The 18,142-nt window shown below is 43.9% G+C and overlaps 1 pseudogene; it reads left to right on the forward strand.

Moving 5' to 3' along the window:
- The first annotated feature begins 13,439 nt into the window (after nt 1-13,439).
- Nucleotides 13,440-15,102, forward strand: LOC123098733 (probable rRNA-processing protein EBP2 homolog; annotated as a pseudogene).
- Nucleotides 15,103-18,142: the final 3,040 nt, after the last annotated feature.

Consider the following 18,142-nt stretch of genomic DNA (forward strand, 5'->3'; position numbering starts at 1 on the left):
CCGGCGCCGGCGGGGCAGCGGCCGAACCAACCCAGCCGGCACGTGTGGGTGTGGGTGCGGTATGGCGTCGCTCGCGCGGGAATGCGGGACCGCGACGTGACCACGCACCGGACTACTGGTACGGCCGGCGATGGAGCGTGCGTTGGCGTCGACAGTCCGTCCGTGGGGTCACACTGTTCGCCGAACGCAGGCGAAAATCATAGTACTACGTACTACTGGGAGCGGCCAAGCTCAGGTGGTTACGGGTTTACAGGTAGGTAGGCTGATTACGGCCAAGACAGATGCGACGCCCGTAAACGCTTTTCTCCCTCGTGGATCAAAGCAAATAGTACAAGTAACGAGTACCTCTGTTTTCAAATGTATTTTTGAACTGCCAAAACGTCTAACATTTAGGAACGAGGGGAGTAACAATTTCGTTTCACTGTATACACCATTCTTCTTCTTTTTGTCAAGATCATCGCAAAGATAGTCCATTAGACGAGTAACTAATATTCCAAGTTTCCAAAAAAGAAAAGGAAAATCTTTTTCTTTAGGTAGAAAATAAAACGAAAATCTGAGTTCCAACACCCGCGTAACCTTGTCGACAGGGCCGCGTGGGCTTTGTGGTAGAGGTCTTATGGACCGAGGTAATAGTCTATAGCGCCGATTAGTGAGAATAACTAGTTAACGAGCACTCTTTCGGGCGCGCTCTCAGTCATTTGTCACGTGTCGCGCTGTGGACGCTTCCTCCGGATTTTTTATTTATTTTTTCGCACGCGTTTTCGGCTTTTTAAACGGTTTTTCTTTCGGGTTTTTTCGACGTTTTGGTTTTCCCCCGTCTTCCTTAGCTTTTCGATCAAAAAAAATTTATGCGAAAAAATGCGTTTTCTTTTTCTTTTCTTTCGCGAAAGTCACGGTTTTTTCTTCCGCGAGAGGCACGGTTGTGCTTTAGCGAGAGTCACGGCCGTGCCTTTCGGAAACGGAAAAAAACGCGTTTTCTGTTGTTTTTCCCTTTCGCGAGTCACGGTTTTGCTTCCGCGAGAGGCACGGTTGTGCTTTCGCGAGAGTCACGACCGTGCCTCTCGGAAAGGGAAAAAATACGCATTTTTTGTTTTTTTTCTTTCGCGAGAGTCACGGTTTTGCTTTCGCGAGAGTCACGGCCGTGCCTCTCGGAAACGGAAAAAACGCATTTTCTGTTTTTTTTCCTTCCACGAGAGTCACGGTTTTGCTTCCACGAGAGGCACGGTTGTGATTTCGCGAGAGGCACGGGCGTGCCTCTTTCGGAAAGGGAAAAAACCGTGCTCCCGGTTCGGTTTTTTCGCCCGGTTTTTTCGTCCGGTTTTTCTGTGAAAAAAAAAGTTCATCAAAATCTATCAACATGGGATCTAGTTTTGAAGAGATAAAACGTTTTGAATAAACGGATTTACGAAAAAGGGAAAACTCCTAAGTTGCGAGAAGTGGCGTGCTGCATGTGCGCCACTTGTCGCGACCTGGGAAAGTTGAGTGTTCTTTGCAACGAGTACTCCTTAATTAGTGATTTCGCCGATTACTTTCTTTTTTAAGAATCAGCGTCGATTACTTCAGTAAATGTACCCAGTCACACCCCACAATCAACTGGGCCGGCCCGTCAAAGCGAACCGCTTCTACTTTTTGTTTAGCTTTCTGTCTTGTTTTGGATTCGGAACTTCTAGAGCTTTGGACCAGATTTTTTACTTTTAGTCTTCCTTTTTTCTATTTCGTTTATTTTTCCTTTTGTTTCCTTCTTATTTAAATACTTCATGGTTTTTTATTTCAATTCATGAACTTTTTCCAATGTTTCGAACATTTTTTAAAAGATCACAAATACATTTAAATTCTTGAACCTTTTCCAATTTTGTGAACATTTTTGAAATAGATTAATTTTTTTATCAAATTCATGAAAAAAAATCAAACATGTGAAATTTCTCAATTTGTGAACTTTGCTAAAGTTCATGAAAAAAAATCAAATTCATGAACATTCTTTCAATTTTATAAACTTTTCAAAATTCATGAACCTTTTCAAAACTTTGAACTTTTTTCAAATTCATGAGCTTTTAAAATCCATGATTTTTTCCAAATTCATGATCCTTTTCAATTCCATGAACTTTTTTCAAATTCACAAATTTGTTTTAAAATTCATGACTTTTTAAAATTTATGAATTGTTTTTATTTTCTGCAAAAAATTCCAGACCCATGATTTCTTTTCAAAAGTCAACGATCGACCGATCAATGATCAATGATTGACCGCTTAGTCGTGGACCGAGCAAACGAACAAGGGGCCAGCCAGCGCAATGAACGGACGGTTCACCGCCTAGCCAGCTGTCGGAGCTAAAACCGGCGAATCTCGAATGGGGGGACCCGAGCTGGTAGTCTTGGCTAGATACATCCATTTGAGGGACAAGCTTTTTCGGACGGAGGGAGTAATAGGATGAACAAGAGACACAATGTTTAACCAAGTTCAGGCCCTCTCGAAGAGGTAAAACATTATATCCCGCTTGTATTGTATTGATTGTGGATGGGATATAATGTACTGGAGGCCTAGGATTTAGAAGAGTATTTGTCTTGTGCGCAAAGTCTTGTGGAATCTTCCTTATATACGTCATGAGTTACCCAAAGAGACCCAATAATTAACCGCCACGGGGGTCCTCGGCCCGGCCCTTTTGGCCGGAAGACGACATGGAGGAGTACCCCTTAGTCCAGGACACCATCTCCAATCAACGCATTTTGGGCCGGCCCACGCAAGCGCCACTTAGGAGCTCTCGTGTTAGTGAATCTTATTATGTGTGCCTTGCGCCAAATGTCATGGAAAAGGAAGGTAAAAGTGCTTCGATAGATACATATCCCCCTCACATTCAAACTGGTCTAATTTGGACCCTAAGGTTAACAAAAAACGATGTTCCAAGATGTTTTTTGATTGATTGATGTAGGCGGTTTTGGAACATACTAGCTCATTATGTTACATCACAGCCGAACCAAGTAAAATTGAACGAAAATGTTCTTCTTGTACCTATTTAGCATCTCACGAAACACTTGCCAGACCGAAGAGTTAATCACCGTCGTGAGCTTAACACGAATGGATGAAATTGAGCCACCAAAGGAACGAATGGAGGAGGAAGAGCCGCGCGATCGTGGGAGGAGGCCGGACGACGGTGTTACTGTCGGCAATGGAGTGTCATGGGACACTAGGCTGTCGCGCAGTAACGTACCCGTGTTGAGTATGACGTGCTGGCACAAGTAGAGACATACGAGGGGGAGGTGCGCGAGGAGTTTGGAGCTTCGGATCGGATGCAAGGTGCGATGCGAGGGTCTGCATGATGGCGTCGTTAGCGGGAGGTAGTGCCGACGACATTGTGAGAGGGGGGGGGGCGTGGGAACGGAAACATCACGAACACAAAAATTTCCCAGGGTACAACCATAGTAACTCTCTCTTCCTTTAAATATAAGATTAGACCCTAGCTTTAAGGTGCCGTTAAAAATTAGAGCTAGATGAGGGTTTAGGAAATAAGACATGGTGTATTTTTACCTCTCCCTTTATATTGCTAGAGTTTTTAAAGGCGTTAGGATTTATGAAATATTCTAGAGTCGCTCTATGTTTTCTTGTTTCCTTTTTGTCCTTTATTGTTTATTTCTTCATCCTCATCATCATTATCATCTTCTTCTCTTGCAAATTACATAATTTATTTTTTGTCTCACTACTTGTCGAATTCATTTATTTTATAGATTTATGAGTTATCTTTTCACATGATTCGTTCATTACATTTTTATTCGTCATCACAGATGTTTGTGAAACCATGAAGTTTATCAGTGTCTTCTGCATTCTTTTTACCATCATATGTTGAATTAAATATTCTTTCATAAATAATAATATTGAGAACATATTTTAAACTACCAAAATAGTTTTACGTGCTCCACACATGAACACTTTCATTGAAGTAAATGATCATATCCATTAATTAAAATTGATTCTAAAATGAAAATGTCTCATGTATGATACTCCCTCCGTTTCTAAATATTTGTCTTTTTAGAAATTTCAAATAGACCTACCACATACGGATTTTGCTCCGTATGTAGATTCACTTGTCTTGCTCCGTATGTAGTCACTTGTTGAAATCTCTAGAAAGACAAATATTTAAAAACGGATGGAGGACTTTTTTATGAACTGTCAATCTGGTTGTTGTGATACACCGAAATGTTTCTAGAACAACTAGGTTCAAAAGCTTATTTGAGCTTGATTAGTACTCCCTCCGTCCGGAAAAATTTGTCCCAAGCTTCTCACTTAAATGGATGTATCTAGCATTAACTTGATGCTAGATACATCCATTTATGGGACAAGCTTTTTCGGACGGAGGCAGTACTACTATTGAATTACTTTATGTGCAATCTTTACTTTTTCATCTGGTACATTTATTTTTCTCACGTAGCAAAAATAAAAAATAACATTTCGATTTGACCATCCTGAAGTTTTCATAAACACGCGGAGGCATGGGCTAGAGAAAGCAACGCAACGGTAGAAGAAGAAGAAAAACACTCCCGGGAAAGCATCGTTGATGGGCCGTGATCGCCAGCCCACCTGCACGGCCCGGCGGTAAAGCCCGCAACGGGAGCTCCTTAACCCTAAACCCTGACCCCTCCTCTGGCAGCGCGCCTCCTCCCCGACCCCATGTTGGGGAACGTAGTAATTTCAAAAAAAAAATTCTACGCACACGCAAGATCATGATGATGCATAGCAACGAGAGGGGAGAGTGTTGTCCACGTACCCTCGTAGACCGACAGCGGAAGCGTTATCACAACGCGGTTGATGTAGTCGTACGTCTTCACGATCCGACCGATCAAGTACCGAACGCACGGCACCTCCGAGTTCTACACACGTTCAGCTCGATGACGTCCCTCGAACTCCGATCCAGCCGAGTGTTGAGGGAGAGTTTCGTCAGCACGACGGCGTGGTGACGATGATGATGTTCCACCGACGCAGGGCTTCGCCTAAGCTCCGCAACGGTATTATCGAGGTGTAATGGTGGAGGGGGGCACCGCACACGGCTAAGAGATCTCAAGGATCAATTGTTGTGTCTCTGGGGTGCCCCCTGCCCCGTATATAAAGGAGCAAGGGAGGAGGAGGCCGGCCCTAGGAGGGGGCGCACCAAGTGTGGAGGCCTACTAGGACTCCCTAGTCCTAGTAGGATTCCACCTCCCATATGGAATAGGAAAAGAGAAAGGGAAAAAGGGAAGGAAGGAAGGGGGCGCCCCCTTCCCTAGTCCAATTCGGACCAGACCAAGGGGAGGGGTGCGGCCACCCTTGAGGCCCTTTTTCTTCTTTCCCGTATGGCCCAATAAGGCCCAATACGTATTCCCGTAACTCTCCGGTACTCCGAAAAATACCCGAATCACTCGGAACCTTTCCGAAGTCCGAATATAGTCGTCCAATATATCGATCTTTACGTCTCGACCATTTCGAGACTCCTCGTCATGTCCCCGATCTCATCCGGGACTCCGAACTCCTTCGGTACATCAACATACATAAACTCATAATAAGACTGTCATCGTAACTTTAAGCGTGCGGACCCTACGGGTTCGAGAACTATGTAGACATGACCGAGACACGTCTCCGGTCAATAACCAATAGCGGGACCTGGATGCCCATATTGGCTCCCACATATTCTACGAAGATCTTTATCGGTCAGACCGCATAACAACATACGTTGTTCCCTTTGTCATCAGTATGTTACTTGCCCGAGATTCGATCGTCGGTATCTCGATACCTAGTTCAATCTCGTTACCGGCAAGTCTCTTTACTCGTTCCGTAACACATCATCCCGCAACTAACTTATTAGTCACAATGCTTGCAAGGCTTATAGTGATGTGCATTACCGAGTGGGCCCAGAGATACCTCTCCGACAATTGGAGTGACAAATCGTAATCTCGAAATACGCCAACCCAACAAGTACCTTTGGAGACACCTGTAGAGCACCTTTATAATCACCCATTTACGTTGTGACGTTTGGTAGCACACAAAGTGTTCCTCCGGTAAACGGGAGTTGCATAATCTCATAGTCAGAGGAACATGTATAAGTCATGAAGAAAGCAATAGCAACATACTAAACGATCGGGTGCTAAGCTAACGGAATGGGTCAAGTCAATCACGTCATTCTCCTAATGAGGTGATCTCGTTAATCAAATGACAACTCATGTCTATGGCTAGGAAACATAACCATCTTTGATTAACGAGCTAGTCAAGTAGAGGCATACTAGTGACACTCTGTTTGTCTATGTATTCACACATGTATTATGTTTCCGGTTAATACAATTCTAGCATGAATAATAAACATTTATCATGATATAAGGAAATATATAATACTTTATTATTGCCTCTAGGGCATATTTCCTTCAGTCTCCCACTTGCACTAGAGTCAATAATCTAGTTCACATCGCCATGTGATTTAACATCAATAATTCACATCACCATGTGATTAACACCCATAGTTCACATCTCTATGTGACCAACACTCAAAGGGTTTACTAGAGTCAATAATCTAGTTCACATCGCTATGCGAACCCAAAGAGTACTAAGGTGTGATCATGTTTTGATTGTGAGATAATTTTAGTCAACGGGTCTGGCACATTCAGATCCGTAAGTATTTTGCAAATTTCTATGTCTACAATGCTCTGCACGGCGCTACTCTAGCTAATTGCTTCCACTTTCAATATGTATCTAGACCGAGACTTAGAGTCATCTAGATTTAGTGTCAAAACTTGTATCGACGTAACCCTTTACGACGAACCTTTTTGTCACTTCCATAATCGAGAAACATATCCTTATTCCACTAAGGATAATTTTGACCGCTGTCCAGTGATCTACTCCTAGATCACTATTGTACTCCCTTGCCAAAATCAGTGTAGGGTATACAATAGATCTGGTACACAGCATGGCATACTTTATAGAACCTATGGCCAAGGCATAGGGAATGACTTTCATTCTTTTTCTATCTTCTGCCGTGGTCGGGCTTTGAGTCGTACTCAATTTCACACCTTGTAACACAGGTACGAAACTCTTTCTTTGACTGTTCCATTTTGAACCACTTCAAAATCTTGTTAAGGTATGTACTCATTAAATAAACTTATCAAGCGTTTTGATCTATCTCTATAGATCTTGATGCTCAATATGTAAGCAGCTTCACCGAGGTCTTTCTTTGAAAAACTCCTTTCAAACATTCCTTTATGCTTTGCAGAATAATTCTACATTATTTCCGATCAACAATATGTCATTCACATATACTTATCAGAAATGTTGTAGTGCTCCCACTCACTTTCTTGTAAATACAGGCTTCACCGCAAGTCTGTATACAACTATATGCTTTGATCAACTTATCAAAGTGTATATTCCAACTCCGAGATGCTTGCACCAGTCCATTGATGGATCGCTGGAGCTTGCATATTTTGTTAGCACCTTTAGGATTGACAAAACCTTCTGGTTGTATCATATACAACTCTTCTTTAATAAATCCATCAAGGAATGCAGTTTTGTTTATCCCTTTGCCAGATTTCATAAAATGCGGCAATTGCTAACATGATTCGGACAGACTTAAGCATAGATACGAGTGAGAAACTCTCATCGTAGTCAACATCTTGAACTTGTCGAAAACCTTTTTGCGACAATTCTAGCTTTGTAGATAGTGATACTACTATCAGCGTCCGTCTTCCTCTTGACAATCCATTTATTCTCAATTGCTTGCCGATCATCGGGCAAGTCAACCAAAGTCCACACTTTGTTCTCATACATGGATCTCATCTCAGATTTCATGGCCTCAAGCCATTTTGCGGAATCTGGGCTCACCATCGCTTCTTCATAGTTCGTAGGTTCGTTATGGTCTAGTAACATAACCTCCAGAACAGGATTACCGTACCACTCTGGTGCGGATCTTACTCTGGTTTACCTACGAGGTTTGGTAGTAACTTGATCTGAAGTTACATGATCATCATCATTAACTTCCTCACTAATTGGTGTAGAAGTCACAGGAACAGATTTCTGTGATCCAATAAGGGAGCAGGTACAGTTACCTCATCAAGTTCTACTTTCCTCCCACTCACATCTTTCGAGAGAAACTCCTTCTCTAGAAAGGATCCATACTTAGCAACGAATGTCTTGCCTTCGGATCTGTGATAGAAGGTGTACCCAACTGTCTCCTTTGGGTATCCTATGAAGACACATTTCTCCGATTTGGGTTTGAGCTTATCAGGATGAAATTTTTCACATAAGCATCGCAACCCCAAAATTTTAAGAAACGACAACTTTGGTTTCTTGCCAAACCACAGTTCATAAGGCGTCGTCTCAACGGATTTTGATGGTGCCCTATTTAACGTGAATGTAGCTGTCTCTAATGCATAACCCAAAATGATAGTGGTAAATTGGTAAGAGACATCATAGATTGCACTATATCCAATAAAGTACGGTTATGACGTTCGGACACGCCATTACACTGTGGTGTTCCAGGTGGCGTGAGTAGTGAAACTATTTCACATTGTTTTAACTGAAGGCCAAACTCGTAACTCAAATATTTTACCTCTGCGATCATATCGTAGAAACTTTTATTTTCTTGTTACGATGATTCTCCACTTCACTCTGAAATTCTTTGAACTTTTCAAATGTTTCAGACTTTGTGTTTCATCAAGTAGATATACCCATATCTGCTCAAATCATCTGTGAAGGTCAGAAAATAATGATACCTGCTACGAGCCTCAATATTCATCGGACCACATACATCTGTATGTATGATTTCCAACAAATCTGTTGCTCTCTCCATAGTTCCGGAGAACGGCGTTTTAGTCATCTTGCCCATGAGGCACGGTTCGCAAGCATCAAGTGATTCATAATCAAGTGATTCCAAAATCCCATCAGTATGGAGTTTCTTCATGCGCTTTACACCAATATGACCTAAACGGCAGTGCCACAAATAAGTTGCACTATCATTATTAACTTTGCATCTTTTGGCTTCAATATTATGAATATGTGTATCACTACGATCGAGATCCAACAAACCATTTTCGTTGGTGTGTATGACCATAGAAGGTTTTTATTCATGTAAACAGAACAACAATTGTTCTCTAACTTAAATGAATAACCGTATTGCAATAAACATGATCAAATCATATTCATGCTCAACGCAAACACCAAATAACACTTATTTAGTTTCAACACTAATCCCGAAAGTATAGGGAGTGTGCGATGATGATCATATCAATCTTGGAACTACTTCCAGCACACATCGTCACCTCGCCTTTTACTAGTCTCTATTTATTCTGCTACTCCCGTTTTCGAGTTACTACTCTTTAGCAACTGAACCAGTATCAATTACCGAGGGGTTGCTATAAACACTAGTAAAGTGCACATCAATAATCTGTATATCAAATATACCTTTGTTCACTTTTACTAGTCTCTGTTTATTCTGCAACTCCCGTTTCGAGTTACTACTCTTAGCAACTGAACCAGTATCAATTACCGAGGGGTTGCTATAAACACTAGTAAAGTACACATCAATAATCTGTATATCAAATATACCTTTGTTCACTTTGCCATCCTTCTTATCCACCAAATAGTTGGGGTAGTTCCGCTTCTAGTGACCAGTCCCTTTGCAGTGGAAGCACTTAGTCTCAGGCTTAGGACCAGACTTAGGCTTCTTCACTTGAGCAGCAACTTGCTTGCCGTTCTTCTTGAAGTTCCCCTTCTTCCCTTTGCCCTTTTCTTGAAACTAGTGGTCTCGTCAATCATCAACACTTGATGTTTTTCTTGATTTCTACCTTCGTCGATTTCAGCATCACGAAGAGCTCGGGAATTACTTTCGTCATCCCTTGCATACTATAGTTCATCATGACGTTCTACTAACTTGGTGATGGTGACTAGAGAATTCTGTCAATCACTATTTCATCTGAAAGATTAACTCCCACTTGATTCAAGCGATTGTAGTACCCAGACAATCTGAGCACACGCTCACTAGTTGAGCGATTCTCCTCCATCTTTTAGCTATAGAACTTGTTGGAGACTTCATATCTCTCAACTCGGGTATTTGCTTGAAATATTAATTTCAACTCCTGGAACATCTCATATGGTCCATGACGTTCAAAACGTCTTTGAAGTCCCGATTCTAAGCCGTTAAGCATGGTGCACTAAACTATCAAGTAGTCATCATATTGAGCTAGCCAAACGTTCATAACGTCTGCATCTGCTCCTGCAATAGGTCTGTCACCTAGCGGTGCATCAAGGACATAATTTTTCTGTGCAGCAATGAGGATAATCCTCAGATCACGGATCCAATCCGCATCTTTGCTACTAACATCTTTCAACATAATTTTCTCTAGGAACATATAAAAAATAAAACAGGGAAGCAACAACGCGAGCTATTGATCTACAACATAATTTGCAAAATACTATCAGGACTAAGTTCATGATAAATTTAAGTTCAATTAATCATATTACTTAAGAACTCCCACTTAGATAGACATCCCTCTAATCCTCTAAGTGATCACGTGATCCAAAGCAACTAAACCATGTCCGATTAACACGTGAGATGGAGTAGTTTCAATGGTGAACATCACTATGTTGATCATATCTACTATATGATTCACGCTCGACCTTTCGGTCTCTGTGTTCTGAGGCCATATCTGTATATGCTAGGCTCGTCAAGTTTAACCTGAGTATTCCACGTGTGCAACTGTTTTGCACCTGTTGTATTTGAACGTAGAGCCTATCACACTCGATTAACACGTGGTGTCTCAGCACGAAGAACTTTTGCAACGGTGCATACTCAGGGAGAACACTTTTATCTTGAAATTTTAGTGAGAGATCATCTTATAATGCTACCGTCAATCAAAGCAAGATAAGATGCATAAAGGATTAACATCACATGCAATCAATATAAGTGATATGATATGGCCATCATCATCTTGTGCTTGTGATCTCCATCTCCGAAGCACCGTGCTTGTGATCTCCATCTCCGAAGCACCGTCATGATCACCATCGTCACCGGCTCGACACCTTGATCTCCATCGTAGTATCGTTGTCGTCTCGCCAACTTATTCCTTTTACGACTATCGCTACCGCTTAGTGATAAAGTAAAACTATTACATGGCGATTGCATCTCATACAATAAAGCGGCAACCATATGGCTCCTGCCAGTTGCCGATAACTCGGTTACAAAACATGATCATCTCATACAACACATTATATCACATCATGTCTTGACCATATCACATCACAACATGCCCTGCAAAAACAAGTTAGACGTCCTCTACTTTGTTGTTGCATATTTTACGTGGCTGCTACGGGCTTAGCAAGAACCGTTCTTACCTACGCATCAAAACCACAACGATAGTTTGTCAAGTTGGTGTTGTTTTAACCTTCGCAAGGACCGGGCGTAGCCACACTCGGTTCAACTAAAGTGAGAGAGACAGACACCCGCCAGTCACCTTTAAGCAACGAGTGCTCCGAACGGTGAAACCAGTCTCGCGTAAGCGTACGCGTAATGTCGGTCCGGGCCGCTTCATCTCACAATACCGCTGAACCAAAGTATGACATGCTGGTAAGCAGTATGAATTATATCGCCCACAACTCACTTGTGTTCTACTCGTGCATAGCATCAACGCATAAAACCAGGTTCGGATGCCACTGTTGGGGAACGTAGTAATTTCAAAAAAATTCCTACGCACACGCAAGATCATGGTGATGCATAGCAACGAGAGGGGAGAGTGTTGTCCACGTACCCTCGTAGACCGACAGCGGAAGCGTTATCACAACGCGGTTGATGTAGTCGTACGTCTTCACGATCCGACCGATCAAGTACCGAACACACGGCACCTCCGAGTTCTACACACGTTCAGATCGATGACGTCCCTCGAACTCCGATCCAGCCGAGTGTTGAGGGAGAGTTTCGTCAGCACGACGACGTGGTGACGATGATGATGTTCCACCGACGCAGGGCTTCGCCTAAGCTCCGCAATGGTATTATCGAGGTGTAATATGGTGGAGGGGCACCGCACACGGCTAAGAGATCTCAAGGATCAATTGTTGTGTCTCTGGGGTGCCCCCTGCCCCGTATATAAAGGAGCAAGGGAGGAGGAGGCCGGCCCTAGGAGGGGGCGCACCAAGTGTGGAGGCCTACTAGGACTCCCTAGTCCTAGTAGGATTCCACCTCCCATATGGAATAGGAAAAGAGAAAGGGAAAAAGAGAAGGAAGGAAGGGGGCGCCCCCTTCCCTAGTCCAATTCGGACCAGACCAAGGGGAGGGGTGCGGCCACCCTTGAGGCCCTTTTTCTTCTTTCCCGTATGGCCCAATAAGGCCCAATACGTATTCCCGTAACTCTCCGGTACTCCGAAAAATACCCGAATCACTCGGAACCTTTCCGAAGTCCGAATATAGTCGTCCAATATATCGATCTTTACGTCTCGACCATTTCGAGACTCCTCGTCATGTCCCCGATCTCATCCGGGACTCCGAACTCCTTCGGTACATCAACATACATAAACTCATAATAAAACTGTCATCAAAACTTTAAGCGTGCGGACCCTACGGGTTCGAGAACTATGTAGACATGACCGAGACACGTCTCCGGTCAATAACCAATAGCGGGACCTGGATGCCCATATTGGCTCCCACATATTCTACGAAGATCTTTATCGGTCAGACCGCATAACAACATACGTTGTTCCCTTTGTCATCAGTATGTTACTTGCCCAAGATTCGATCGTCGTTATCTCGATACCTAGTTCAATCTCGTTACCGGCAAGTCTCTTTACTCGTTCCGTAACACATCATCCCGCAACTAACTTATTAGTCACAATGCTTGCAAGGCTTATAGTGATGTGCATTACCGAGTGGGCCCAGAGATACCTCTCCGACAATTGGAGTGACAAATCCTAATCTCGAAATACGCCAACCCAACAAGTACCTTTGAAGACACCTGTAGAGCACCTTTATAATCACCCATTTACGTTGTGACGTTTGGTAGCACACAAAGTGTTCCTCCGGTAAACGGGAGTTGCATAATCTCATAGTCAGAGGAACATGTATAAGTCATGAAGAAAGCAATAGCAACATACTAAACGATCGGGTGCTAAGCTAACGGAATGGGTCAAGTCAATCACGTCATTCTCCTAATGAGGTGATCTCGTTAATCAAATGACAACTCATGTCTATGGCTAGGAAACATAACCATCTTTGATTAACGAGCTAGTCAAGTAGAGGCATACTAGTGACACTCTGTTTGTCTATGTATTCACACATGTATTATGTTTCCGGTTAATACAATTCTAGCATGAATAATAAACATTTATCATGATATAAGGAAATATATAATACTTTATTATTGCCTCTAGGGCATATTTCCTTCACCCCGACGCCCCCTTCTCCCCCTTCTCGTCCCCGCGTCTCTGCGGCGGCCGGCGACCCTCTCCGGCGATGACGGTTCCCCGTAAGCAAGGTGAGCACTCCCCCTCTCCTCTATCCAGCGGCGGAGGACGAATTATTCTTAAGGTGCGGCGGCGCCTTCACCGGCAACAACCGCGGCGGCGCGTGCCACCCAGCGCAGCCCACCACCAGCGCCGTCAGGCCGCCGCTTACGCAAGCGCCTACGCCCGCGGCTGAGCTCTGTCTAGCCTTCGCTTCTCCCGTTGTCCGCCTGCTCGCCGCCCGCGGTGGCCACTAGCACTAGGGTTGGTCGCTCGCTCGCTTCCATGGCGATGCAGTGTACCAGTAGATAACGTTTTGCGCAATAAATCAAGGTAGGGCGGACGCCCAACCTCGCCCTACCGAGTCCTCCGCCTCCGCCTCTTGTACCAAACCGCCGCCTTATTTGTGCAGCCGCCATAGTGGCTAGGCCAAACTGAAATCGAAGCCCCCCTTTTGAACCCTAGGTTGCGCCGTCCTATCCGCTGGAATTTTCTTATACGGTTCTGTGTATTAATATCATGTTTTCTTTGGCACAGCGAAAATGGTGGAACTTGAAAAAGAAGAGGACCCCTTGGTCCACGACCAAGCCATGCTGGATGATGATGATACCGACGATGACTATGTGGAGTCAGAGGATGATGATTCGGAGGAGGAATTGCAGGCTGAACCTTCAAAGAAGGTCGTGTACAACAAGGAGGGGCTCCTTGAGAAGCTCGAGGACATCGCCTGGCCGGAGAATGTGGACCGGATGCACAAGCTCACCGTCGATCATGACCAGGGGGAGAAGGTCGATGTGAACGACGATCTTACCCGCGAGCTCGCTTTCTACACCCAGGCTTTGGATGGCACGAGGCAGGCCTTTGAAAAGTTGCAGTCCAGGAAGGTCCGGTTCCTCAGGCCGGCAGATTACTACACGGAGATGGTCAAGACTGACACTCACATGCACAAGATCAAAGGGAAGCTCCTGTTTGAGAAGAAGAAGATTGAGGAGGCTGAGGAGAGAAGAAGGCGCGGGAGTCGAAGAAGAGATCGAAGGAGGTGCAGGCAGAGAAGCTCAAGGAGAGGGCCAAGGAGAAGAAGGAGAGCATCGAATCGATCAAGAAGTGGAGGAAGCAGAGGCAACAGGGTGGATTTTCCAAGGGTAAGGAGGACGGGCCAAACCTCAACTTTGAAGTTGAAGAAGGACTCAAGCAACACAAGAAGCAGAGGCCTGGCGTTTCTCCTGGTGATAGGTCTGGTGGTCTTGCTAAGCGAGGTAAACAAGGAAAGAACCATAGGTCAAAGGATTCCAAGTTTGGTCATGGCGGTCGCAAAGGGATGAAGAAGCAAAACACTGCTGAGACGACGAATGACTTCAGAGGATTTAACAACCAGAAGGGTGAGTCAGGAAACAAGAAGAGGAAGATGTTTTGATACGGTGTTGTAAGAGTATGTCCCTGCTTCCTTGTGATGCTATTATATTCTTGTCTTTATGTTATTCTGCTGCAGTACTCTACCACTAGATGCAAAAGTTAGCTTGAGGTATGGAATTTGGGGAGGCAGCTCAAACACAAGACTTTTATCTTTAGCTGTGCTATTCTCCATAAGATGTGGTGCCGTTTGCATTTAACCTGTGATTGCCCTTTTGGTCATGGAATGCAGTTGAATCTTGCTATATATGCAATTATGTTAAGCCGTTTATTACAGTTTACAGTTGTTGTGTGTGCCTTCCTGTTGTTTACTTCGTTCTGGAGCGTTTTATTGTATCAGTGTGTAAAGCTAAAGTGAAAGGAGTAACACTTGATAAATGGGACTGCTAGTATAGAAGTCTTGGTTTCTCAAGTTATGTTCCCCTATATACCTTGCATCAGCTACAGACCTCAGTGTATCATAACCAGCGTCGCATTCATCCTCCTTTTCTGCTGTTTTGGTAGTGAATGGTTTGTTTTTTCATACTCCATTTGGACTAAACAGATTTGGTTGTGATGCATTGATCTTTCTTATTGCTACATGGCCAAATGCAGTTTTTTTTTCTTTTTTTCCAACCGGGCTCACACCCCTTTTCATTAATTTTGCAACCAACGGAAATACATCAGTCAGGTATCGTTGTTCGAAGATCGCAAGCTAGGCATCAAGCCAAATAGGACAACTACTAAGCAAAAGAGACTGAAAGGGGGTAGCGGGTTGGTGCATCGCCAGGAAACCCACTGCATGACAACCCTGAAACGGACTATCAGCTGTGGGGCGAAAACCTGACGACACTACAACCACCACACGACACAGACGAAACTGTCTAGAGGATAAAACTCCAGCGGACAGAACCAACAACACCAAAAGACCGGTCCAGCGGGCATCAGACCCCAGTGGATATAGGACCTAAGCTACAACGAGCACTGAGCAGACTAGCCAATCTGAATACCATCCCCGTCTCCCAGGAGCCGCCTGCCGTGCGTATATGTCCTGTCCGCCAGAGCAGCCGCCACCTGAGCAAGTCTCTTCACACCAGCCTGAAATCTTGTCTTGTCATCCTCCTTCAGCAACCCTGCCCAATATAACATAAACGAACAAGCGGTGAAGACAGCCTCCAGAGGAGTGCGAGCATTATAATTGTCAAAAGTAGTTTTGTTACGAAGACACCACACCCCCAGCACACGGCTGCAATAATCATCATATAAAACCTCTTTCCACTTGGAAAGAATTTATACAACCAAGCTAAACTTTGCCAAATAGATCCGGGGGCACAAGAGGCTCCTGCTGTCAACCCCAATACGCCCCAAACCGTACGGGCGAGAGGACAGGTAAAAAAGAGGTGATTAGCAGTTTCCACATTTGTGCAGAAGGAGCACACAGGATTTCCTGGCCAATTTCTACGCCGCATGTTATCGCGCATAGGCACAACATTTTGAAACAGTTGCCATAGGAAAAAATTATTTTCAAGGGGATCGCAACTTTCCATATCATTTTATAACTAGGTCCAGATAAATCTCTCTCCAGCCACTCATAGACCGATTTAGTAGTAAATTTGCCCCCACTATTCAGAGACCAGGAGATAGTATCTGAGTTTTCATTCACAACCTTCTTCTTAGCCTCGCACACCACCCAGGACCATTGCTCCTCTAATTCACCAAACAACCTACATCTAAAAGCAAGCTCGTAGTTATTGGCCACGAAGGATGCAATGGTGCACTTTTGGTTTTGACAGATGTCGTACAGGACAGGGAACCGATCCCGCAGTATGCAGTTATCAATCCACGGGTCATGCCAAAACCTGGCCAAATTTCCTTTATTAATGTTGACTTTCCTCCCAGCCATATAAACCTCTTTGACCTTCATGATAGATTTCCAGCAAGGGGAGTCAGAAAAACGACTGCGAATATTCGCAACGGTTTTATTTCTGAAATACTTCGCTCGAACAATACGTTGCCATAACCCATCACCAGTTTCTAACTTCCACCACCATTTCACAAGGAGACTAATGTTCTGCCTGTGGATATCTTTCAAACCCAGGCCACCGATTCTTTTAGACCGACAAACCCTAGTCCATTTGACCATATGATAAGCTCGCTTCTTATTCTTTTTCCTCCAAAAGAAACATCTGCGGTGTTTATTAATTTTTTCAACAAAGGTTTTGTTGAAAAGTAACATGGACATCAGATACGATGGAATACCATCCAGACTAGAACCTAGCAGGGTAAGCCTAGCTCCACATGAAGCTGCATATGCTGCCCACGCATCCAGTTTTTTGATCAATTTACCATCCAGGAAGTCCAACTCAATATTTTTAAGAGCGGAATATGTAACTGGCACTCCCAAGTATCTCATGGGTAAGGTACCCACCCGACAGCCAAACATCTCTGCATAGATCCTGTCCGTTTCATTATCTCCTCCGATAACAAATACTTCACTTTTATCATAGTTGATTTTCAACCCCGACATGAGCTCAAAGAGATAAAGCACCAGCTTAATATTGACAGCTTTTTCAATATCATGTTCAAAACACAAGACAGTATCGTCAGCGTATTGTAGGATGCCCACCCCTTCCTCGGTCAGTCCAAAAGCCAGCCCTTTGATGAGATTATTTTTCTGGGCTGCAATAACCATTTTAGTCAAGCAATCTGCTGCAAGATTGAACAGGAATAGAGAGTGTGGGTCGCCTTGTCGCACCCCTTTAGCAATCTGAATATAAGGACCTGTCTCGTCATTAATCTTGACACTTACCGTGCCATTCCTTAGGATTTGCGACACCCATCCACACCACTTTGTGTTAAAGCCACATTTAACATGACAATCAAGTAGGAATTCCCAATTCACTTTGTCATAGGCTTTCTCAAAATCGATCTTAAATATCACTCCCACTTCTTTTTTCACATGAGTATAATGCATCACCTCATGCAAGGATAGTATTCCGTCCACAATATGTCTCCCCTTAATAAATGCATTCTGTTGAATACTAAACAATTTATTAGCAAACTTCGCGGCCCTAAGATCCATGGCTTTAGTGATCAGTTTATAGGGACACCGCAGCAAACAAATGGGTCTATATTGTTGGATTGTTTTAGCATCAGCTGATTTAGGCAGCAGCGTGATGACCCCATAATTCAAGCGTTGAACATCCAAGTTGCCCTCGTAAAACCATTCAAAAAGATTGAACAGTTCAGGGCTCACAACATCCCAACAATGTTGATAGAACTCCACCGGTATGTTGTCCGGTCCAGGAGCGCGGTTAGTTTTCA

The sequence above is a fragment of the Triticum aestivum genome, chromosome 4D (assembly GCF_018294505.1).
Source record: "Triticum aestivum cultivar Chinese Spring chromosome 4D, IWGSC CS RefSeq v2.1, whole genome shotgun sequence".
In the NCBI taxonomy this organism is placed as follows: Eukaryota; Viridiplantae; Streptophyta; class Magnoliopsida; order Poales; family Poaceae; genus Triticum; species Triticum aestivum.